Source organism: Notamacropus eugenii, chromosome 7, assembly GCF_028372415.1.
Source record: "Notamacropus eugenii isolate mMacEug1 chromosome 7, mMacEug1.pri_v2, whole genome shotgun sequence".
In the NCBI taxonomy this organism is placed as follows: Eukaryota; Metazoa; Chordata; class Mammalia; order Diprotodontia; family Macropodidae; genus Notamacropus; species Notamacropus eugenii.
The window spans coordinates 24,291,883-24,311,979 of record NC_092878.1 but is presented as its reverse complement, the minus strand read 5'-3'; the positions used below and the strand labels follow the sequence as shown (position 1 = coordinate 24,311,979).

Here is a 20,097-nt window from a genome sequence, read left to right as displayed (position 1 = left end):
ACAACATTATCATCCTATTTCTTCTCTCCCTTTCACAACAAGCATTCTTTAAAAAATAAATAAAATAAAAATAAATAAACAAAACAAAGATGTGTCCATGCTAATTTTTTCTGCATTTTCACATCCCAACCACTTCTTCACTAAAGTTACTTGAGTGAACATGCTCTTTCCAAAGTTACCAATGGCTGGCGGGCCGAGGCTGCTACCCTCCCTCTCTGCCATCCACGCTCTGCCTCTGCTTCAGCTTCCTCTCTGCCTCCCAAGAGCAGAGAGCATGAGATCCACCTGGCTGTGTATGGTTAAATAGCCCCCACAACCAACCCCGTTCAAATTCCTTCTCCTTCCTCCCTCTCCCCAATCTTCCCCACATCCAGCACAGACCTGACAGTGGTAGCTGCAACAAGAGAAGGAAGTGGAAGATGGTAGACAGCTGAGGGTCGGTGTAGTGGACCACAGCCCCAGGTATACAAAATTTGGATCTGCTTGGATAAACATAGTTTATAATCCCTTCGGGTATTGCCATCAAGGAATCTGCAAAAGTAAGAGATCAAGCTCAAAGGAGGGTGATGAAGGTTTCTGATGATCTAGACTTCTTTTTTGGGGGGAAAGACAATCTATGGAAGAAAGTGGCCAATCTGTCATGGTACAGTTGAAGATAGGAACTTGATGTAGAGATTTATGGAACACGTGATCTTTAAATACCTAAGGGCAGAATCTGAAGATCATTATTTTCTTTTGACTGAACCTCCACTAAATACACCAAAAAAATGGAATATACAGTTGAAATTATGTTTGAATCCCTTAATGTTTCAAGCCTACAGAGATGTATAGGTTGTCTTTGTTTTAGCAACATGTTGGACTTCAAGACAGGTAGGAGAGCAGACACAGACTGGTACAGTTATAGACAGGGGAGGTAAATGTCACTCATATCATTCCTGTGGCTGAAGGGTATGTTTTTGGCAGCTGTATCAAGTACATTCCAATTGCTGGGAGAGATATAACATATTTTATTCAGCAGTTAATGAGAGAAATGAGATGGAGGAATTTCTCCTGAACAGTCTCTGGAAACAACTAAGGTGGAGGAGGAACATTATAATTAAGTCTGCATAGATTTAGTCAAAGAATTTAACAAGTGTAATACAGATGGGACAAAATGGAATGAATAGTATACCGGAATCAATGCAATCTCGAGGGAAGAATTTTCCATTGATATTGGTTATGAAGAGTTCCTGGGTCCAGAAATCTTTCACCCAGAATTTATTAATACAAACTTCACATAACATATCTCAGAAGTAGTAGAAGAGGTAATTTAGAATTGTCTCATCGATGTCAGAGGTCTTTTCTATAAAAATATTGTCCTCTCATAGAGTTCAACCATGTTCAGGGATTTTGAACGTTGACTATAATGAGATTTGAAAAGAACTGCTGATGCAAGGTTGAAATTACATGAAGAATTAAGTGGTCATAGACTGAAACACAAGCCTATTGATAGACAAGTCGTTACACACCACATGCAGTAAGTTCTTATCCCAGAAAATGGGGTCTTTGAGTCTATCAAACGGTAGACTGCTATATTCATTGACTTCTGTGTCTTCAGTACCTAATCTGTTCTACTGATCTACCCCTCTATTTCTTAGCCAGTACTAAGTGGTTCAGATGCTTGCTGTTTTATAGTACAATTTGAGATCTGGTAGGACTAGGCCACCTTCTCTAACATTTTTTCATTAATTCCCTTGATATTCTGGACCTTTTGCTCTTCCAGATGAAATGTGATAGTATTTTTTTCTAGTTCTAGAAAATAATTTTTGGTAGTTCGATTGGTATGGCACTGAATAAGTAAATTAATTTAGATAGAATTGTCATTTTTATTATATTAGCTCAGCCTACCCATGAGCAACTGATGTTTTTCCAGTTATTTAGATCTGACTTTATTTGTGTGAAAAGCGTTTTGTAGTTGTGTTCATATAGTCCCTGGGTTTGTTTCAGCAGGTAGACTCTCAGATATTTTAGAGTGTCTGCTGTAGCTTTAAATGGGATTATTCTCTCTATCTCTTGCTGTTGGGCTTTGGTAGTAATATATAGAAATGCAGATGATTTATGTGGGTTTATTTTGTAACCTGCAACTTTGCCAAAGTTGTTTATTAGCTCAAGTAGTTTTTTACTTGATTCTCTGGGATGCTCTAAGTGTATCATCATATCATCTGCAAAGAGTGATAACTTAGTTTCTTTTTTGCCTATTCGAATTCCTTCAATTTCTTTTTCTTCTCTTATTGTTACAGCTAGCATTTCTATTACCATATTGAATAACAGTGGTGATAATGGACATCTTTGTTTCACCTCTGATCTTATTGGAAATGCATGAAGCTTGTCCCTATTACATGTAATGCTTGCTGACAGTTTTAGGCAGATACTACTTATTATTTTATGGAAAGTTCCATTTATTCCTATGCTTTCTGGTGTTTTCAATAGGAATGGGTGTTGTATTTTGTCAAAAGTTTTTCTGCATCTATTGAGATAATCATGTGGTTTCTGTTAGTTTTGTTGTTGATATGATTAATAGCACTAATAGTTTTTCTAATATTGAACCAGCCCTGCATTACTGGTATAAATCCTACCTGATCTTAATGTAATATTTTCACGATAAGTTGCTGTATTCTTTTTACAAAAATCTTATTTAAAATTTTTGCATCTATATTCATCAGAGAAATTGGTCTATAATTTTCTTTCTCCGTTTTGGCTCTTCCTGGTTTAGGTATCAGAACCATATTTGCATCATAAAAAGAATTTAGTAGGACTCCTTCTTTGGCAATTTCCCCAAATAGTCTCTACAGTATTGGAATTAACTGTTCTTTAAATGTTTGATAGAATTCATTTGCAAATCCTTCTGGCCCTGGAAATTTTTTCCTTGGGAGTTCATTGATGTCTTGTTCAATTTTCTTTCCTGAAATGGAGTTATTTAAGTACTCAACTTGCTCTTCTGTTAATCTAGGCAATTTATACATTTTAAAATAATCATGCATCTCATTTAGATTGCCTAATTTATGAGCATACAGTTGGACAAAGTAATTTCTAATTATTGTTTTAATTTTCTCTTCATTGGAGGTGAGTTCACCCTTTTCATTTTTGATACTGATAATTTGGTTTTTTTTTTTAAATAAAATTGACTAAAGATTTACCTATTTTATTGATTTTTTTTCATAAAATCAGTTCTTAGTTTTATTTATTAGTTTGATAGTTTTTTAAATTTCAGTTTTGTTAATTTCTCCTTTGGTTTTCAGTATTTATAAATTGGAATTTAATTGAGGATTTTCAATTTGTTCTTTTTCTAACTTTTTCAATTGCATGTCCAATTCAATGATCTCCTCTTTCTCAATTTTTTTCTTGTAAGCATTCAGAAATATAAAACTTCACCTAAGGACTCCTTTCACTGCATCCCATAAGTTTGGGTAGGCCAGCTTGTTACTGTCATCCTCTTGAATGAAATTATTGATTGTTTCTATGACTCACTATTTCTTTGTTTGTTGTTTGACCCACTCATTCTTTAAGATTTGATTATTTAGCTTCCAATTAACTTTTGGTCTATTTTTCCAGGGACCTTTATTACATATAATTTTTATTGCATCATGATCTGAAAAGAATGCATTGACCATCTTTGGCTTTCTGCACTGAATTGTTAAGTTTTTATACCCTGTTATGTAGTCAGTTTTTGATTATGTGCCATGTACCACTGAGAAAAAGTTATATTCTTTTCTTTCCTCATTCAATTTTTTCCAGAGGTCTGTCTACCTTTTCCAGAATTCTATTCACCTCCTTAATTTCTTTCTTGTTTATTTTGAGGTTGGATTTATCAAGTTCATAGGAGGAGAGGTAGAGGTCTCCTACTAATATAGTTTTGCTATCTAGTTCTTCCAGTAACTCCCTTAACTTCTCCTCTAAGAATTTGAGTGCTGTATCACTTGGTGCATATGTTTATTAACAATATTATTTCATTTTTAATGGTGCCTTTTAGCAGGATATAGCTTCCTTCCTTATCTATTTTGATTAGATCTATTTTTGTTTTTGCTTTGTCTGAGATTAGGATTGCTATCTCTGCTTTTTTTTCATCAGTTAAAGTATAATATATTCTACTCCAGGGTTTTACCTTTACCCTGTTTCAAATGTGTTTCTTGTAAACAACATATTGTAGGGTTATGGTTTCTAATGCACTATGCTATCTGCCTCCATTTTATGGCACAGTTCATCTGATTTACATCCAAAGTCATGATTACTCTCTGTGTCTTTCTCTCCATCCTATTTCCCTTTCTGTTTATGGTTTAATTTCTTTCTTTTTCCTTCCCCTCCTCAGGAGTTTTACTTTTGACCACTGCCTCCCTCAGTCTTCCCTCCTTTCTATCAGCCCCCCTTCCTTTTTTTTCTTTACCATTTCTTCCCTCCCTTCTAACCACCCCATCACTTTTCTTTCCCTTTCCCCCTCCTACTGCCCGTAGAGTAAGTTATATTTCTATATTTGAGTATGCAGTTTCCTCCTTGAACCAAATCGGATGAGAGTAAAGCTCAAGCAATGCTCATCTTCCTCCTTTCCTTCCCTCTATTATAATATGTTTTTGTGCCTCTTCATGTGATGTAATTTACCCTTTTCTGCCTCCTCCTTTTCTCTTATCCCATTATAATCCCTTCCCACCCTCTAATTACCTTTTTTTAAATTTTCACATCAGTTCATCTATATCCACTCCCTCTATCTATGTGTATCTCTTTTAAACATCATAATAAATACACAATTATTGAGATTAACAAGTACTATCCTCCCCTATAGGAATGTAAACAGTTAGCCCATATCGAATAGCAAATTTTTCCCTTTTTATGCCTCTTTTGAGTCTTGCATTTGAAAATCAAATTTTCTATTGAGCTCTGGGCTTTTTATCAGGAAAGTTTGAAAATCTCTTGTTTCATTGAATGCCTTTCTCCTTGCCTGAAAGATTATGCTCAATTTTGCTGGGTAATTGATCCTTAGGCATAGTCCAAGCTCCTTTGCCTTAAGGAATATGATATTCCAATCCCTCCAGTCTTTTAATGTAGAAGCTGCAAGGTCCTGTGTGATCTTGACTGTAGTTCCTTGATATTTAAATGGTTTCTTTCTGAATGCTTGAAGTATTTTCTCCTTGACCTGATAGCTCTGGAATTTGGCAACAATATTCTTTGACATTTTCAATTTGGAATCCCTTTCAGGAGGTAATTGGCAGATTCTTTGGATGACTATTTTGCCTTCTGGATCTAGGATTTCAGGGTAGTTTTTCTTGATGATTTCTTGGAAAACATTGTCCAGGGTCTTTTTTTTCATCATGGCTTTCTGGTTCACCAATAATTCTTAGATTTTGTGAATCTATTTTCCTAGTCAGTTGTTTTTCCAATAAGATATTTTACATTTTCTTCTATTTTTTCATTCTTTAGATTTTGTTTGACTGTTAATGCCACATAAAGTCACTAGCTTCTATTTGCTCAATTCTAATTTTTAACTAATTGCTTTCTTCAGTTAGCTTTTGTACTTCCATTTCCATTTGTCCAGTTTTCCCAATTAAGCTTTATACATCCATATCCATTTGGCCACTTACTTTTTAAGGAAGTGTTCTCTTCAGCGAATTCTTTTTTCATTTTTGCAGTTTGTATTTTTAAAATCATTAGACAACTTTTCTTCTACCTCTCTAATTTGGCTTTTAAAATCCTTTATGAGCTCTTTCAAGAATGCTCTTTGGGTCTGAGACCAGTTCATATTCCCGTCTGAATTTTCAGATGTGAGTACAGTGTCAATGCTGTCTTCTTCTGAATTCATATTTTGATCTTCCCTTTCCCTGTAGTAAGATTCCATGATCTTTGCTTTTCTGATTTACTTCTTACTTGTAGTGATTGTCTTTTTCCTGGAATTTAAAATTGATCTCTGCTTCTGGGGTACAGTGAGCTCAGTCCCACATTTCTTTTGTTGGGAGTTTGGGACCTGATTTCTGGCTTTGTGTATTGGGGCCTCTGATTCTTTCAGCTAGAAGCTATATAATGATACAGCTTACCTGGTGCTGAGCTGGCTGGTGTGTGGCAAATCTGAGGCCAGTTGAAGTCTTTCTGAGTTTCCCTGGGGTTACACTGAAACACTAGGCATGAAGTGTTGAGGAAGAGTGGTCTGGCCATGGGAGGTCCTCTCCTCCCCAAGGTCTGCACTAGAGCACAGCCAGGCTCAGCAGCTGGTGAGCTCCCATCTGTGCTGGTATTTGCCCAATTCCCCTGGTTGTATTAAGGCATGCCTGGAGTTCTGGTGTTGCCCTCTATGGGCTCTACCCCCATGGGGATCTGCAGGTCCACTAAGGTGTTGCTTGATGGCATGCTTCTGGTCCTTCACTGGTCCCCTTCAGCCACAGCAAAAGGGACCCTTCCCGCTGGTTGCCCTAGCCTCCCTAGTTAAAAGACTGTTTATTCCTTCTTCTGGCTCCACTCTTCCAGGATTTTTCCTGGGGCAATATTCTCTGGGTTTTTGGAGGTCAACAAAGGGAGGGTGAGAGCACTTACAGTTTACTCTACCATCTTGGCTCCTGGAAGTTCAAGAAGGTTGCTTTCAAACATTTAATCTGTGGGCTGATCACCCCAGGAGTGGCTGCAGCTCCTGCTGAAGGCCCTCCATTTATCTCTCACTCAGTTCTGCAGGACTCCAGTCCTGTACTGAGAGGCTTGGGAACCCATATTATGGCTTATGATTCAGTCCACCCCATTCCCACTCCACTATGGCTATAGCCAAGTCTGTGCTGTTGTCACCTACATGCTCTGTGCTCTCCCAGTCCCATGCAACTGATTCTTCCCATCTACCTTCCACGTTGTCCTGGTCTGGAAATCTGTCACACTTTGTCTCCTAGTGGATTCTGCCACTCTAAAATTTGTTCAGATTCACTTTTTAGAGGTATCTGAAGGAGTTTGTGGAAGAGCTCAGATGAGTCCATGTTTTCTCCACCATCTTGGCTCTGTCCTGTAAAAACGTTTTTCTTTAGGCAATATTTGAATCTGTGTGTAACAAAAAGAAGGTGTTTTAGCTTTGTGACAAGATATTTTGAATATTTATTAATTTAACTGTATGTAGATAGCTCTCTAATGTTGGAATTTCATGCTTCCAAGTGGACAATGGAAGAATATGTTTATATTTCATACTTTTTTAGACTTTGAGGAAAAAATGTCAAAGAAAAACTATCATATTTGGGGAAAATAGAAGCCAACTATAAAGTAAAAATTTTTAAAGGCCTCATGACACCTGCTTACATACTTATGTATTTCTAATTGTAAAAATGTTCAACCATCCAAAAAAAATCTGGTTTTCTTCACAAGTACTAGCTGGATCTAAAGGTAGTATCTTTGGATTAAGTGATGCCTGCTAGCACTTTCTGAATACTTTCCTCCTGTTTTTTGCTTTAAAAGAAAAATAAAGAGAAATTTTTCAGACCAGTATTGCAACTATGTAGTGTCATTTCTGATAAAAAACAAATGCAAATATCAAAATTGGTTTATTTAGAGCCTAACACCATTCCAATAAAGACACAAAATTTCTTTTAAAAAAAGTTTCCAATGGCTCAAGATTGCTTCAACTAATTATTCTTTCTAAGTCTTCATCCGTCTTGATCTCTTGTCACTTTTGACACCATTGATTCTGTATATTCTCTTCTTCTTCAGTTTCCATGATTCTGGATTTCCATGATTTCATGTGATTCTCCTTTCTATTTTAAATCTCTTTCTTAGTCATCTATCTTGTTTTCTTTAACACTGGGTATATCTCAAGAATGTGTCATGATTCCTCTTTCTACACCTTCCCTCTCTGTTTATTTGTGTGTACATCTTTTTCTCTCTTTTGTTCTCTCCTTTTTCTCTCTCTCTTTTCTCTTTAATTTAATTTAATGGGCTTATTTATTTTCTGTTTCCAAATTTACATATCTAGTACTAAAACTGTAAACTCTGCAGTCATAAAATTAGCTCACTAGTCCAGCTAGCTGCCTATTGAACATTAATTTCCACCTAGATGTTCCATGGACGTACCAACTTAAATCATCTCAACAACCACCACAATTTATTTTGTGTCAAATTTTCATTTATTCATGTCAAATCATTCATTGAGCTTTAGTTCTACCTCTGCATAACTTTCCCATCTGTCCTTTTCTCTACACTAGTTTCAAGCCCTCATCACCTCTCACTTGAACTATTTTAATATTCTCTTAATGTCTCTCCAGTTTTTCCTCTCTGCAATCCATTCTTAGTGCAGAATAGAAAAACAAAGATTTTTGATTTAGAAATCTTAAGTGGCTCTCTATTTTCTATAGGTTAAAATACAAACTCCTCACTTTGATGCTTAAATCCCTTCACAATCTGACTCTAGGTTGCCTTTCCAAACTTATTTCATATTACTCTCTATAAAGGAGTTGATATTTCCACCAAATTGACCTATTTGCTTTTCCCTAAAATTGCCATTCCTTCTCCAGCCCTTTACATTAGCTTTCCCCCATACCTGGAATCCATTCTTTCCTAGCTGCCATCTCTTAGATTCTTTTTTCAGTGTTTGCTCCTCTAGAGGAGCTGGGTTCATTAGGTTTTGTTGTTGTTTTTTTTAATCTTCATTTCCCTTCCATCTAGTACTAGATATGTAAATTTGGAAATAGAGACCTTATACATAAGGAAGGTGTTTAGTAGGTACCTGTTATATTGAAGTGACTTTGCATAATTAATTCACTGGAAATCTTCAAGTGGAGGACTGATGACCAGTCATTGAAGAATACTGTAGAGAAAATGCCTGTTCATGTACAGGTTGGACTAGAAGACTTCCTGGGTCTTTTCTAAGGTGTTGCAAATACTGAGTAGTGCAAAAGGAGAATATTCTAACCTCTTGTAGCCTGGCTATGCCTGGAACTACATGTGGATGAGTCTTCAGGGGTCATTCCATAAAGCACAGGTGTCAAACTCAAATTGAAAAGGGTTGTTAAACCTGCTTTAGAACACATAGGGATCCCTGCAGGCTGCAATGACTTTAAAAACCACATATTAACATTATCTTATTTTCTACTGTATTTTTGTTTACTTTGCTAAATATTTCCCAATTACATTTGATTCCAGTTAGGGTACACTTGGGAATATTGGTCCAAGTCCATATGATTAACACCTCTGCCTTATAGCAAATGCCTGAGATTCCTAGGCAACTTCATGGGGACACATGTGGTTCAGCATTGAATGAATTGGCACTTTGGGGATGATTCAGAAAACCCTGAGTGGAATTTCAGTCCCCCAAGAAGTGATTGCTAAAGTTAGGGGTGGAGGTGTTGACAGCATCAGAGAAGATTGGTCACTAAGCCAGGAGGTGTGACCCACTAGATGAACTCTACAGTTATGTAATAGGACAATGGGCCAACAGTCCTTAAAGCATGGGCAATATCTGATGTCTGCTGTCAATCCATGTGGAGGCTTGGTGAGTCTTCTTCCAGAAATATGTGAAGGGGAAGCCTGTTCCTTCCCCACTTCAGAAGAGATGCAGATATGCTGATTGTTTTTTGGGGAGGTGGTTGTCATCTTACTGTGTGGTGAGAATAAGCCTTTGACTTAGCTTGCTGAGCCAGAACTCTGTGTATAAAAGGTTCATTTAAAAGAAGTCTTTTTTCTTCCTTGATGGCTCTTGAGGAGAAACAACTACTATGCATTTGGGGGTAGGGAGAACTCACCACCACCATTCAAACAGTGTGTCTATTAGCACACAACATCTTTTTTTCTTTTGTATCTTAGTTCTTGATCATAATTCTTTCCTGATCTTAGAGTATCAGAGACAGAACAGACAGAACAGAAGTGACCTTATGAGCTTCAAAAAGTTGGAAGAGGCATCAAAGGTCTCATGGCAAATGAAGCTATTTACAACAGTGGCTGAGTCCAATAAGGAACAAGCCCTGAGGAGTAACCTTGTTCTCTCTCTCTCAGGAGTTAATACATCCAGGGGCTAAGATGCTATATCATGCATGCAAGTGACTTATCCATTGACTATGCTGGATTCAGAAGCAAATTTAGTAAGGCAATATTTTATATGGAGAACATTAAGTCTGAGTGCATTCTCCCCAGGGATCAAATAAGTGGTTGAAGCAGGCACTGTGGAGCACTTTGTGCTTAGTCATACATTGAAGATGCCAAGGTCATCTATTGTTTCCTGGACCATCACCAGTCATGCTGACTTATAAGTATTTCCACTGGACTTTGATGACTCTGGGAGGGAGAGTGAAGAGGGAGGCTTTGTGCAACTCTGCCTCACTTAAATCCATTTCAAGAACAAGTCAAGACATAATGTCATTTATCCTCCTCCTCAAAAAAAAAAAAGGAAGAATGATAACAAAAGCAAGGAGTATGGAGGGAAGAATGCACAAGGATTCAATGAGGTATTGCTATACTTTATTCCATGTCATATTGTTTCACTAAAAACTGCTTTGTAAAAGATAACTGATGTCAATTAGTTGGTTGATATTGGGAGATGTTAACGTTTTGATTGTTATTTGGGAGAATATATTGGATGAGACTTTGTGAGTAACAGTATTAGGCGCCCTCATCCCTCAGGGTTACCCCTTGGACTGTGAGAGAAGCAGTAGTAAGCCACTTTATGGCTCATGGGGATTAAAAGGATCTAACCTACAACTAAACTAGGGGTGGCCCACATGAAGGGGACCTTAGACATCATTTAATACAGACCTATCATTTTGCAGTTGAGGAAATTGGGACTCAAAGAGGCTAAGTGACTGTCAGTCAAATACAAATTTGTCTTGAATGATCTGAACAATTATTATAGTCATAGTCCATGTGTTTCATTGAAAACACTGGCCTAGAAAACCAAGAAAAATAAAAGTTTTCCACTGGGAATTTTTAGAGACCAGATAAATAATAAAATCATAAAAAGTTGCTTTTTCCCTTTCTCCACCTAGAAAAATATAACCCATCCCATTGCATTTTGGAATTCGTTTTGCAAAATTGCAAACTGATGCAAGTGTCTTTGGGGGAGGAAGAAGATAAGTTAATATTCTGGCTCTGAAACATGCCTTTGGCCTTCTAAACAGAGCCCATTCCTTTTTCATGTAATTTTCAGGGTTATTTCATAGAATATCAGACTATACTCAGCCTTGGTCAAAACCATCAAGCCTATGAAGAGTTGTCCTTGACTTGAAGGAATCAGTCAAGGTGTTACTAAGTGTTAATTGTCTGATGTAACCCTGACAAGGTTTAAGGAAGGGGGAATGAAATAACCTTTTATTAATCATCTACTGCATGCTAGGCACTGTGCCAAATGATTTACAAACATTCTCTCTTTTGAGTATCATATTTTATCTTAAAAGATTAACTTAACAAAATCTTATTCCCAGGAATACAAGCAAGAAGAAAAAACAACACAAAAACTAATGACTGAAATAGAATTAAAACCAGTTTTCACTGAGAAGCTAGATGGTACAATGGATAAATCATGGGACTTAGAATCAAGAAATTCATCATCTTGAGTTCAAACCTGGCCTCAGGCACTTATGAGCTATGTGACCCTGGGCAAGTTTCTTAACCCTGTTTACCTCAGTTCCTCATCTGTAAAATGAGCAGGAAAAGGAAATGGCAAACTACTCCAATATCGTTGTCAAAAAAAACCCAGATGGGATCACAGAGGGTCTAACACAACTGAAAAGACCAAACAAAAAACTCAAGCATCCCCTCAAGATACTGCTTTAAACAAAAACAGAAGTTTATACAGCCCACTGCTACCATGGTCCCCAAAGGGGCCGAATCCAGGTTCAGTAATTCTACAGTTTATTCTCTAGTCAGACTCATAGCTGTGAACCCCTATTTCCATAAAATTTCACCAGATCAAGCTAGAAGACCCATATATTTAAAATAGGAAGAATTTAATGGAACATAATTGGGAATTGGTAGCAAAGAGCTTGACCAAGTATTAAAAATTCTTAATATCCATTCCCAATTACAGCCACCACGAAGGCATCCTTCAGGAATCTCAGCTCCGAATTCATTACTCTACATCCTCAGGATAGCAAGATGAAGATATGTGAGGCACTTTCAGAAAACTACCAAGGAAATTTTTTGTAGGTCTTGGGAGAACTGGATTTCTAAGTAATGTATGTATTTATCATCATCATGGAAAGTTCAGCTGCTCTGTGCACCCAACTGTCGCACCATGAAACTGAATTTATAGGCTGGTGTCTCATGACCACCATCTTTTTTTCTTATCTTCCTTTCCCTATTTCACTTGGCTACTCACTAATGCCTTTTCAAAACCTCCCATTCTCAAAGCCTCATCACACTACAAATTCACGTTTCCTTGGGAGCATTGTGACAAAAAGAGCATGGTATATTGGGCCAGGCATACCTCCTTGCACTTTGAAGATAATATGTTAAGTAGGAATAAATGGTGAAATATAGTGATCATGTCATCCACTCTCTGGATGTACAAGCATTCATGTAGCTTCTCCAAAGTATTTTACCACAAAATTTAACTTTAGAAGTTTTCTTAGAAATTATTACAAGTGCATAACCTTGAAGAAAGCTCAGCCTCCTGGCCCCACAAAGATTTTCAGTCATATAAACTTTCCAAACTCTTTGGGTAGATTGCAAAAAAAAAGTAAGAAATGGCTACCGAAAACAACTGTCAACTCTGAACCTCACCTCCCTGATCTCCTCAGCACTAGCAGGAAATCTACTTCCAGGCCACTGCCCATAGGATCCTCTCCCTGTGACCTCTATAGGTCCCCATTTCCCCCCAAATCCCTGGGAAATTGAGGGTCAGATTTTCTAGAGACTGGGTTACCCTATCTCTTTGAATAATTGTAACTTCACTGTCACCAATTTCATTGTTTCCCTCCCCGCCCCATTGAATTGACCTCTACAATCCTTGCCCCTTTTTCTGGGCTATTCTATATAAACATATATTTGGGCTATTTTCTCTCCAGATTAAAAAAAACAAAACAAAAAACCTTAGATGTGAATCTAATACTCTTCCTCAAGTATTAAAAACATAGATTGTTCAACACCTGTTCACATGACTGGATAAAATATAACTCTGTTCCAAGTCTTCAACGATTTCCAAATGACCATGTTCTCTAATTTTATTCCACATATTGATTCAAGCAACTTTAATGAATCCCACTGGGAAGTGCATTGTTTTTTTTTCTCTGAACCAGCCTTTCTTTAATTTATTTCAATTTGTCTGAAGTCACTTTCTCATATTTTGAGCTAGGAAAGAGGAATGATTCATATCATCCTTGCTGGTTGTAAAGATATTCTGAGGTGAATATTTCATATAAATCTCAGAAGTGAAATATTTTGCATGAGAGGTAATAGAGGTTTGCAAAAATCAAAGCTCTACCTATGTGATAGTTCCTGTGGTAGGAACTGTGTGGTTTTGTGTGGATAGTAACACGGAGGAAACTGAAGAGCTCTTGTTAGGAAGGCGAGGCCTGGATGTATGACTTAGACTATTAAGGGCAAGGCTGTGTTCATGCTCTCCCCAAACCAGGATAGAGTTAGGTTGTTGTTCAATCATTTCAGTTGTGTCCGACCCTTCATGACCCCATTTGGGGTTTTCTTGGAATAGTTTGCCATTTCATTCTCCAGCTGATTTGAAAAATGAGGAAACTGAAGCAAAGAGAGTGAAGTGACTTACCCAGGATCACACAGTTAGTAAGTGTCTGAGACCCACTTTTAACTCAGGATGATGAGTCTTCCTCACTCCAGGTCTGGCACTCAATCTACTGTACTATCTAGTTGTCTTCCCTTCTCTTTCTATGCCCGTCCTATCCCTTGCAATCGCCTTTGTCCTCTATTAAGTGTTTATTGTGTACAAGGCACCACTCTAGGTTCTGGGGGAAGCAAAAACAAAACTGACAAAAGAGTGTCTGCCCCCAGAAAGCTTGCATTCAATAAAGAACTTAAATTCACGCAAAATTATATAAGTAAATAGAAAATTCAAGGAGGGAAGCATCACTAAATGTTTTTGAACGGTGGTGTGACATAGTCCTATGCTTTATGAAGATTCTTTCTGACATTCAGTAAAGAAGGAATTAGAAAGGAGAGTGACTGAAAGCAAGGATATTCATTAGGAAACTATTATAATAATCCAGGTACAAAGGAATGAGTTGTCCTGTTTGATTTTCTGCCCAGGTAGAAAGTGTAAATGTATTTCCTACAGGTATATGCTTCCAATTCTTTAATTCAGGGAACTGGGAAGAAGTTGAGGTTAAATGATCTTCCCAGGGTCACAGTCTATACGTGTCAGAGATAGGACATATACTCAAACCTTTCTGACCACGGAGTCAAATATCTATTCACCAGGCCAGAGTGCCCCCGGGTAGTTAATTATGTTGTTCTACTTGAGAACAGGGATTGGTTTATTTTGTTTTTCTTTATATCTCCATCTTAATACAGTGCCTGGCACAGAGTAGCTGCTTAATAAATGCTTGCAGAGTGACTGATTGACTACCGTTCCTGGGGTACCACCTATATAAGCATGTGGCTTCCAGAATATCTATTTTTGGTTCAAGGAAATTTATGAGTCCGAATCCATATACAAAGATAATCCATAAGTTCCCATACATGTGTTCAATTTTCCTATCATCAGCCAGAGGACACAATTAGTTCAAAGCAAAATTGTTTAAAGAAATGGTTTCATGAGAAGTTTTCTCATAGATCATTTCCTCTTAAACCCATGGTACACTCTCTTACAAAGATACAGGTGGGTAGAGTGAGTACGTATAACACTGCCAAGCTGCTCTTCTCTCAGTCAATCAATGAACTAACAGTCAACAAGCATTTATTAAGCACTTGCTATGGTCCAGGCACCATACTAAGTGGTAGGAATAGAAATATAATTAGAATGATAGCCCTTGACCTCAAGGAGCTTATTTTCTAATAGGGAAAGGCAGCATATTAAAGAAAGCAGAAAGGAAGGGAGGGGAAAGAAAAATGAAATAGACAGAAATTAAGTGACTTTTCCAGAAGCACAAATATAGTGTCTGAGGCCATATTTGAATTCAGGTCTTCCTGACTCGAGGCCAAATTCTCTGTCCATGGTACCACCTTTGGTAGCTATCCTTGGGAGCCATTTCTTAATCTATATAGTAATAGCTAACATTTATATAGTGCTTATTATGTACCAGGTGCTGTGTTAGTACAGTGTACAATTATTATCATTTTGCATATCATTATTGTGATTATAATCTCATTTGATCCTCACAACAATCTTGGGATATAAGTGCTATGGTTATTCCCATTTTATAGTTGGGGAAGCTGAGACAGACAGAAGCTAAGTGACTTCTCAAACTATTAAATGTCTGAGACTTGAATTCAAGTCTTCTTGACTCCAGGCAGAGAGCTGTATCTATTGTGCCATAGTTGCCTTCTTTGTGAAGAACACAGAGAAGATCTATTTGGAAAGACTGCAGAGTGTGAGTGAGGAACTTCTGTAAAATGAGGCTGCAAAGATAGGTTTGAGTCAGATTGTGAAGAACTTTAAAGACTAAACAAAGGAGTTTATATTTTATCCCAGAGGCAATAAGAAGCCTCTGGAGTTGATTGAATAGAGGAATTATGAAATCAGATTTCACTTAAGAGAGATCAAAAAAAAATAAAAATAACCTACATGTACAAAAATATTTGTATCAGCTCTTTTGTGGTGACAAAGAATTGGAATTTGAGGAGATGCTCATCAACTGGGAATGACTGAACAAGTTGTGATATATAAATGTAATGGAATACTATTGTGCTATAAGAAATGATGAGGAGGCAGATTTCAGAAAAACCTGGAAAGACTTAACATGGACTGATGTTGAGTAAAGTGAGTAGAACCAGGAGAACATTGTACAAAGTAACAGCAACATTGCTTACAGTCAATTTTTATAGGCTTAGCTCTTCTCAGCAATACAATGATGCAAGACATTTACAAAAGACTCATGATGGAAAATGTCAACCAAATCCAGAGAAAGAAAAGTGGAGTCTGAATGCAGATCAAAGCACACTATTTTCTCTTTGTTGTTGTTATTGTTGTCTCTTTCTCGTGGATTTTCCCTTTTTTTCTGATTGATCTTTCATAACATGACTAATGTGAAACTATGCTTTGCATGATTGTACATGTATAATCTATATCAGATTGTTTGCTGTCATGGGGAAAGGAGAGGGAAGGGAGGGAGGGAGAAAAAAATTTGGAACTCAAAATCTTATAAAAGTGAATGTTGAAAACTATCTTTACATGTAATTGGAAAAATAAAAATACAGTAGAACCTCGGTTTATGAATTTAATTTGTTCCAAGATTCTGTTCATCATGTGATTTGTTTGTATTTCAAAGCCATTTTTCCCATAGAAAATAATGTAAAGTCAGATGATCGGTACCAAATTCCCAAAAATATTCATGTAAAAATAATTATTTATGATTTTAAGTAAAATTTTTATCCTTAATGTGCTTGAAATACAATAGCAATGATTAGTATGCAATATAAGCAGAAAATAAAATAAACTAATCTGCATTTTACCTTTGAGAAGAGTCATTGCTGGCTTGAAGAAGATGAGAGGGGGGAGGAGGAAGAGGAAGGGTTATTGCTTGGAAGGAGAATCTCCTTCTATGAGAACATTGGAGATTTCAGGGTTGGAAGTGTTCTCTCATGCTACTTTCACTAAAAGTGAGACTAATAGTACTGCCTTCACTTAATTTCATGTTTTAGAATCACTTTTATGTTTTGACTCTGATTTTTTTTCTTTACATTTGCTTCTGACTAGTAATCTTTCTAACACTTGTTTTTGATGTTTTTTCAGTTTTCAACAATCACTTCCATAAGTTTTAAATTTTCTTACCCTCTCTCCCTGAGACAGCATGCACTCTTATATGGGTTCAAACAAAAAAAACATTGCCCTAGTTGAGTGTCATTCCTTCACAAGCCATTCAAGTCCAAACATGATATTTGTACTGTGAATTTTTGTTCTTCTTGTAAGACAAACTTTATGAAAAATTTTTCCTCATCTAGTGAAGCATATGTAAACCAGGTTACTTATAAACTGAGGTTCTTCTGTACTATTAAGTGGACCACAAAAAAGAAAAAGAAAAATTCTTTTGGCATAGTATGTAGGATGGATCTGAGTGATGAGGCAAGAGCAGGGGCTTAAATTAAGGTGGTAGCTGTGTGAGTAGAGAAACACCAGTTCAGATAAGATCTTTCCTGTTTGACTCCTAGATCTAGGATTAGACACTATTACATGCCTCCCCAACCCCAAATCCTCTCTAGCTTAGGGGCAAATAAATTTTAGTGAGGACAAAAGATAACCAAATCAGGCAATGTCTAACATTCTTCTTCATTATACACATTATTTGGGGTGTATGGGTATTCAGGAAGGACTTGGACATCTGGTGTGAGAGCTTACCAAGCCCTTTTCATGACTGCCCATTCACTTTTGGTGTCCACCTGAAATTCAACTCTCACTTGCCGATCCAAGAAGCTGTAGCATGTGCAGTGGCAAAGTCCCCTTAAACTGTGTTAGCAAACTGACTAAACAAGACTGAGGGCAACTGATAGACATCAAACTTATTAGAGGGATATCTACCCCAAGAATGTGAAGATTTTCCCACTGCAAAATGGTCAGATAAGAAAAATTTCTTCTATCAGTCATGCAGGAGATTGAAGTAGGCCCTATGGAGCACTTAGAACTTCGTCAGACATAGAAGATTCCAAGGTCATTCACTGCAGGTCATCATCAATTGTCTTGATTTTTGTCTTTCCACAGGACTTCAATGATTCTAAAAGAAAGAGACTGATGACTTTGTGCAGCTCTGCCTCATTTAAATCCAATTCACATACAAGTAGGCATTAACCTGTGATATCACTGGTCCTCTTTGAAAACTAAGAACAAGATCAGATCTGAAAAGAAAATTTGACTTTCAAACACAAGAATCAAAAGAAACATGAAAAGGTAAACAGGAAAGAGAAATCATAAAGGACTTTCTAAAGTTGAACTGTTTACATTCCTACATGGAAAGATAATATTTGCAATTCTTGAGACTTTTTTCAGTATTTTGGTAGTTGGAAGCATTATTGTGTGTGTGTGTGTGTATGTGTGTGTGTGTGTGTGTGTGTGTGTATGCATATAGACAGAGAGCACAGGGTGAGTTGAATAAGAAGGGAGGATATCTAAAAAATAAAATTAAGGCGTGAGAGAGGAATATATTGGGAGGAGAAAAGGAGAAATGGAATGGGGCAAATTATCACTCATAAAAGCAGCAAGAATAAGCTGAGTCAATGGAGGAGAAAAGGGAAGAGGTGAAAGGAAAAAAGTGAAATTTAACCTCTTCACATTTGGCTAAAGGAAGGAATAACATGCTTACTCAATTTGGTATGAAAATCTGTGTTACACCACAGGAAAGTAGAGGAGAATCGGGACAAATAGGGTGAGGGGGATGATAGAAGAGAAGGCAAATGGGTGAAGGGAGTTATTAGAAGTAAACACTTACAGGGAGGGACAAAGTCAAAAGAGAGAACAGAATAAATGGGGTGCAGGACAGAATGGATGGAAATATAGTTAGTCTTACACAACATGACTATTATGGAAGTCTTTTGAAAAACTGCACATATGTAGCCTATGTTGAATCACTTGACTTTTCAATGGGGATGGGTGGGGAGGGAGGAAGGGAGAGAAGTTGGAATTCAAAGTTTTAGGAACCAATGTTAAAAAACATTTTTGCATACAACTGGGAAATAAGAAATACAGGTAACGGGGTATAGAAATCTATCTTGCCCTATAAGAAAAGAGAGAAGATGAAGATAAGAGAACGGAGGGGTGTGATAGAAGGGAGGGCATATAGAGCAAAGAGGTAATCAGAATGCAAGGCATTATGGGGTGGGGGAAGGGAGAGATCGGGAGAAAATTTGGAACTCAAAATTTTGTGAAAATGAATGTTGAAAACTAAAAATAAATAAATAAACATTTAAAAAAGAAAAAGAAAACTAAGAACAAACAACACAATATGTGTCAGTAAGTCCAACATCCAGTTGTTTTGCCCATATAGTTTGTCCAGTAAAAGAAAAAAAACTCAGCTTCCCTACTGGTAAATAAGAGACACTTCTCTGACTTATCTAAAAGTGATCAAATAGCTCTGACTTTTAGCAAACAATAGATGAAAGAAAGGTAAAAAGAAAATTTCTAGTCTAGGGACAAGGAGACAGAAACATAGAATTAGAAACATAGAAGCTAAGAAATGAAATGGACAGATTTCATTTTAGTTTTTGGTGAGGGGCTTTTTTGGAGTAGAGGAAGGGGAGTTGTTGCGGAATTGCTTGATAAGGAAAATCTGGTTCAGACCATGAGTCTAAGCAACATGGAACTAAAAGGTAATAGACTTCTCAGAGTCACTAGTCAGTGTTCTGAGTTTAGAATAAGTTAGACTCAGGTAGACAGGCAGGGGCATGTGGGCCAAGGAATCTGTAAACTGTCTTCTAAGCTCAAAACAGTCGAATGCCACATGTCCTCAAGGCTGCAGGTTTCCTGATCTAGTCTGTGATTCCTGACCTGTATGAACTGTGTTAGATTCTTACCCTTTGGTCCCTAAAAAAGTGGTTATTGTTATTTGTTTGTTTTGCTGGTTTCTAGAATAGCCTGTGTGGTACTGCCTGTGAGCTACTCTCAATGAGCACAAGGAAGGATGTGATTCTATCTCCATAGTAACAGGAAAGAAGATTCAAAAATTCCAACAACCTAGTCCCTGCCCTAGTCACACAGCACCTCTCTATCTCCCAAGAGGGATTTCCCTGGCATAATCCCTACATCTGACTCAGACCAACAAACCCAACCAAAACAAAGTACCACAGTTAATTCAATTGAACATCTCCCACTCAAATGTTGTCTCAGACTACCTCGTTTTCCACAGATCAGCAGCCAGTTCAGAAAGGACAAGTCATATTTTCCCAAATACCTTTCAGAGGTTCTTCGCTGGCAAATCACCATTGTTTGAGTGCTGGAACAGCTAGTAAGTGAGAGATCCTAATGGAGGCTTCTCAAATGAGTGGGTCCCAGAGAAAATGATGGTGTTA

General features: G+C 37.2%; 1 pseudogene; it reads left to right on the top strand.

Moving 5' to 3' along the window:
• The first annotated feature begins 503 nt into the window (after positions 1 to 503).
• On the top strand, positions 504 to 1,520 carry LOC140513508 (actin-related protein 3 pseudogene; annotated as a pseudogene).
• The last annotated feature ends 18,577 nt before the right edge of the window (positions 1,521 to 20,097 follow it).